The sequence below is a fragment of the Macaca thibetana genome, chromosome X (genome assembly GCF_024542745.1).
Source record: "Macaca thibetana thibetana isolate TM-01 chromosome X, ASM2454274v1, whole genome shotgun sequence".
NCBI lineage: Eukaryota > Metazoa > Chordata > Mammalia > Primates > Cercopithecidae > Macaca > Macaca thibetana.
In genome coordinates this window covers 140,379,323-140,385,906 of record NC_065598.1, presented here as the reverse complement: position 1 = coordinate 140,385,906, position 6,584 = coordinate 140,379,323, and positions in this window count along the sequence as shown.

The window sequence follows — 6,584 nt, the reverse complement described above, 5'->3', positions numbered from 1 at the left end:
AGAGGTTGGAAAGTTTGGAGGGCCCAGAACAAGACAGGAAAATGTGGGAAAGTTTGGAACTTCCTAAAGATTTGTTGAATGACTTTTACCAAAATGCTGATAATGAGATGGACAATGAAATCCAGGCTGAGGTGTTCTCAGATGGAGATGAGGAACTTAGTAAGAACTGGAACAAAGTTGACTCTTTTTATATTTTAGCAAAGAAACTGGTGGTGTTTTGCCCCTGCTCTAGGGATTTGTGGAACTTTGAAACTGAGAGAGATGATTTAGGGTATCTGGCAGAAGAAATTTCTAAGCAGCTAAGCATTCAAGAGGTGACTTGGGTGCTGTTAAAGGCATTCAGTTTTAAAAGGGAAGCAGAGCATAAAAGTTCACATAATTTGCAGCCTGACAATGCAACAGAAAAGACAATTCCATTTTCTGAGGAGAACTTCAAGCCAGCTGCAGAAATTTGCATAAGTAATGAGGACCTGAATGTTAATCTCCAAGACAATGGGGAAAATGTCTCCAGGGAATGTCAGAGACCTTTGTGGCAGCACCTTCCATCACAGGCCCAGAGGTTTAAGAGAAAAGATTTTCTGGGCCAGGTCCAGGATCCCTTTGCTGTGTGCAGTCTAGGGACTTGGTGCCCTGTGTCCCAGCCACTCCAGCTGTGACTAAAAGGGGCCAAGATACAGCTCAGGCTGTTGCTTCAGAGGGTGGAAGTCCCAAGCCTTGGCAGCTTCCACATAGTGTTGAGCTTGCAGATGCACAGAAGTCAAGAATTGAAGTCTGGGAACCTCTGCCTAGATTTCAGAGGATGTATGGAAACACCTGGATGCCAAGGCAGAAGTTTGCTGCAGGGGCCAGGTCCTCATGAAGAACCTCTGCTAGGGCAGTGCAGAAGGGAAATGTGGGGTCAAAGCACCAACACAGAGTCCCTATGGGGGCACTGCCTAGTGGAGCTATGAGAAGAAGGCCGCTATCCTCCAGACCCCAGAATAGTAGATCCCCGAACAGCTTGCACTGTGCACCTGGAAAAGCTGCAGATACTCAATGCCAGCCTGTGAAAGCAGTCAGGAAGGAGGCTGTACCATGCAAGGCCACAGGAGTGGAGCTGCCCAAGATCATGTGAACCCACCGCTTGCATCAGCATGACCTGCATGTGTGACATGGAGTCAAAGGAGATCATTTTGGTGCTTTAAGATTTGACTGCCCCACGGGATTTCGGACTTGCGTGGGGCCTGTGGCCCCTTTGTTTTGCCCAATTTCTCTCATTTGGAATGGCTTTATTTACCTGATGTAGTTACTCCCACTGTATCTAGGGAGTAACTAACTTGCTTTTGATTTTATAGGCTCATAGGTAGTAGGGACTTGCCTTGTCTCAGATAAGACTTTGGACTGTGGACTTTTGAGTTGATGCTGAAATGACTTAAGACTTTAGGGGACTGTTTGGAAGGCATGATTGGTTTTGAAATGTGAGGACCTGAGATTTAGCAGGAGCCAGGGGTGGAATGATACGGTTTGGCTGTGTTCTCACTCCAATCTCATCTTGAATTCCCATGTGTTGTGGGAGGGACCCAGTGGGAGGTAATTGAATCATGGGGGCAGGTCTTTCCCATGCTGTTCTCGTGATAGTGAATAAGTCTCATGAGATCCCCTGGTTTTATAAGGGAGAGTTTCCCTGCACAAGCTTTCTCTTTGCCTGTCGCCATCCACGTAAGATGTGACTTGCTCCTCTTTGCCTTCCACTGTGATTGTGAGGCCTCCCCAGCTATGTAGAACTTTAAGTCCATTAAACCTCTTTCTTTTGTAAGTTGCCCGGTCTTGGGTACATCTTTATCAGCAGTGTGAAAATGGACTAATACAGGATGTATGTAAAGGGAATAATTAGAGGAATGTGTTCACACGGTTGTAGAAGCTGGGAAGTCTCCATATACAAGTTGGAAAACTAGGGACACCATTCGCATGGCTCAGTCCAAGTCTGGAGGCCTCAGAACCAGCAAATTCTATGATGTAAGCCAGAAGTGCAGAAGGCACAAAACATTCCCTTACTGAAAGCTAGGGTGAAGGCACCTCCAACAACTGAAATAATGCTTGGAGAGTGCAAACCCAACACAGATTAGGCAATTTTCTTGCTAAGAAAGTTGGAGTGGATAGAAGCCTTGCATGGGTGAGGCAGTGGAAGAGGTTTATCCTCTGAGTAGGTGATAGAGGGAAACATCTGCAGATATTTTTTTTCTCTGCAGTTTTGTTTATAATAGTCCATATATATTCATATGTATCAAATACAAATCTCCATCAACAGGAGTCTGTGGTTTGTTTACATGAAGAAATACTACGTAGAAGCAAAACAGAACAAACTACTGACAAACAAAACTATATGCATGAACTTTAGAAACATACTGAATAAAAAGAAAAGGCCCAACGGGTACATATTGTGCAATTTATAGGCAAAAAAACAGACAACGCTAATCTTTATTGGTAGAAATCACAATATTGCTTGCCCTGGAAGGTGTTTTAAACCAAGAATAAAACCAAATAAAAGCTGATCTTATTATGATCACCACATTCTAGCATTTCTAAATAACGATAGTGGGAAAACAACCTTCCTCAGTAAACTCTTTTGTTGGTCTAAGTTTTAAACTTTATTTTGGTTAAAGTTTTCAGAGTATATAAGATTAATTCTACTTCATTAAAACTTCATTAAACACAATTTCATTAAAAACTGGACAATTACAGGCCTGGTGTCTCAGGCCTGCAATCCTAGCACTTTGGGAATCTGAGGTGGGTGGATTGCTTGAGCTCAGCAGTTTGAGACCAGCCTGGGCAACATAGTGAATCCCTATCTCTACCAAAAGTACAAAATTTGGCTGGGTGCTTACTTATTAAATCCCTTACTGGCCGGGCACAGTAACTCATGCCTGTAATCCCAGCACTTTGGGAGGCTGAGGCAGGCAGATCACGAGGTCAGGAGATCGAGACCATCCTGGCTAACAGGGTGAAACCCCATCTCTACTAAAATACAAAAAAATTAACCAGACATGGTGGCAGGCACCTGTGGTCCCAGCTTCTCGGGAGGCTGAAGTAGGAGAATGGCATGAACCCAGGAGGTGGAGCTTGCAGTGAGCCTAGATTACACCACTGCACTCCAGCCTGGGCGACAGAGAGAGGCTCCATCTCAAAAAAAAAAGGAAGAAAAAAAAAGTACGAGATTTAGCTGGGCGTGATGGCATGCACCTGTAGACCCAGCTACTCGAGAGGATGAGGTGGGAGGATAGCTTGAGCCCAGGAGGAGGAGTTGCAGTTGCAGTGAGCCAAGATTGCTCCACTGCATTCTAGCCTGAGCGACAGAGCAAGACTGTGTCTCCAATAAATAAATAAATAAAGGACAAATGACTTAAATAGACATTTCTTCAGGGAAGATATACAAATGGCCAATAGATACCTGAAAAGATGCCAAAATCACTAATCATTAGGGAAATGCAAGTCCAAACCACAATCAGATAATCACTTCAAACCCCTTAGCATGGCTATTGTGAGGGAATTTATAAACAACGAGTGTTTGCGAGGATGTGGAGAAATTGGAGCCCCCATGAACTGCTGGTGGGAAGGAAAAATGATGCAGCTGCTGTGGAAAACAGTTTTGTGGTTCCCCAAAAAGTTAACCATAGAATACCATGTGTTCCAGAAATCCCACTCCCAGGTACACACTCAAAATAATTGAGAGCAGGGCTCAAACGGATATTTGTACACAAATGTTCATAGCAGCACTATTTACAATAGTCAAAGGTAGAAACAACCCAAGTATTCATCAACAGATGAATGGATACACAGAATGCGATATATACATACATTGGAATATTATTCAGCTATGAAATGAATGAAATTCTGATATAGACTATGACATGGATGATGAACCTTGAAAATATTATGCCATGTGAAGTAAACCAGACCCAGTAAAACAGATATTATATAATTCCACTTACTTGAAATACCTAGAATGAACAATTTCATAGAGATAGAAAATAGAATAGAGGTTACCAGAAGGCATATATAGTTGGCCCCTGACCCCGACTGACATAGCTACTACTGTTTTGTAGTTAAGCTCTTCAGGATGTGGAATTTTTCGAGTTCACTTCCAGTGCACATCTAATCTTGAAACTCTATAGTAATGTATGTAATATGCATATTTTATTTTTAAACAGTTAATTCAAAATAAACAATAATTCACAAAGATGGTAAAGACACAATTGGATGTATTTGTTTTTGTGTATAAAAAGTGAAAGTGTGAACTCCGAGGTACAGTTTTGTTTGAGAAGTCTGAAATTTTACTATGTTTATACATAAAATATTTTACTCATTTTGAACAATATCTTTAAAAGTGAAATAATTTTCATTTCTTTAGTTTTGAAACTACAGAACAAATGAAGAAATTAACATGTTACGTTAGCTGTATAATTGAATGGTTGCTTACATTGTACCTATTGCACATGTTGGCTTTCTTAAAATTCTGTTATGTCTTGTAGTCATTGTAAATAAAAAAGATTAGTGAAGAAAACATTACACTTTTCTGAACATTATTGTTATTTTCTTTAATTTATGAATATTTTTAAAAAATTGTTCTATTAGAGAGTGCTTGTTATAAAAACACTCCTCCTTAGGTTTAGACCACATTTAGATCCACCATCCATCTAGTCAAACCATTAGCCACATTCTGTGAATTGGCATACGTTCACACATTTGCCCATTTCTTCTTCAAAGCAAAATGAAAAATCGTGTGCACTGCTCCAAGTTCTGCTCAATGCGTAGATTGTCCCTTCACAAATATCCTTCAGGGAAGTCCTAGAAAGGGGCAATAGCGCTGCAGCTGTTCACTTTCTGGCGGTGCATGCATATCACGCAAAACCATCTGTAAACCAGGCCTGAGTTTTCTCTTTCTCAGTCATATGGAATCACCTATGAGGACATCGGTATGAGTGTGGCGTGAAAAGACAATGTAACAGGAAAAAAAAAAAAAAAAGGAAGATAATGAAACAGGAATGGGGACTATAAACATTTGGGCCACTACTGCGTATAACTTACTTGTGCCTTCAGAGCTGGTTGAGCCTGATCTCATATATACCATTTCCATTTGATGATAGGGTGCTGGAGTCCAGCAATATAAATTCTGTGGCTACAGGAGGTAAAGGTTTCTTTCACAGCAGACTTAGAATCTTTCATGTAATTTATGTGACACTTGAGCTGACTGAAGCCCTTGGTTCATACTTTGCATTCTCCGCTTTGTCAAATGCAATTAGGAGCAACCAGCCAATCTCATTACACTTGTTAGTTTGACAAAAATGTTTTATAACATATCAAATACATAGTCACCTAGAACCTTACATCTTATAAGTATTTTTTGGGAGTACCCAATGGTAATTTTGAGAAGTAATTACAGAAACCCCAGAACCAATTCCTAAAACTCATCCCTAAAATTCTGTTCCTCTTGAGCCATTCTCAGTGCCAAAATGTGTATCAGTCAGGGCTCTCCAGAGAAACAGAATCAGTAGGATGGATAAATAGATAGATAAATAGATGTGTGTGTATATATCACATTTTATATATATATATATATATATATATATATATATATCCTATTACATACATTCTATTTTATATGTAGATACAGATATGTTACTTATAGGGATTCTCTCTATATAGGTATATATAAAAAGAGAATACTTATCTCCCTAGATTTAGATACATCTTTATCTATAAACATATCTATCTATCATCTATTGAGAGTTTCTTAAAAATTTGGATTATATGACTCTGGAGGCTAGCAAATCTGAAACTTACAGGGAAGACTGTAAGAAGCTGGAAATTCAAATAAGAGTTGATGTTGCAGTCTTGAATCCATAGGGCAATCAATCAGGCTGGAAACTCGGGAATGATTTCTGTGTTGCCTTTAAGAGGCAGAATTCCTTCTTCCCCAGGAAACTTCAGTTTTAGCTCCTAAGGCCTTCAACTAATTGGGTGAGGACCACCAATACAATTGAGCGTAATCTGCTTTACTTAAAGCAACATCTAGACTAGTATTTGACCAAAATAGCTGGTCACCATAGCTTAGCCGAAAGTTAACCTATGAAAGTAATCACATAAGGCTATTCTAATTATCTGTTTCTTAAGTGAGGCTTTTTAAGGTTGTATTTTTCAAGAAATTTATTTCTTTTAAGTAGTTGAATTTGTTTGTATAACATTATATATAATATTCCCTTATTATTCTCTTTATGTAGTGATATACCCTCTCTCATTTCTGGTGTTTGTAATTTGTGTCTTCTGTCTATTTTTCCTTATCAGTCTGATTAGAAGTTTATCAATTTTGCCAATCTTTTCAAAGAACCAGCTTTTGGCTTTATTGATTTTGTTTTCTATTCACTGACATTGATTTGAGACCTTTGTTCTTTTCTAATGTAGCTGTTTAGAATAATAAGTTTGCCTCTAAATATTGTTTTATATGCATTCCACAAATTTTGACATGTTTCCAACTTCCCTTTTGACTTTTCTTTTACCCATGAGTTATTCGGGAATGTGCTTTTAAATTCCAGATATTTTAAATTTCC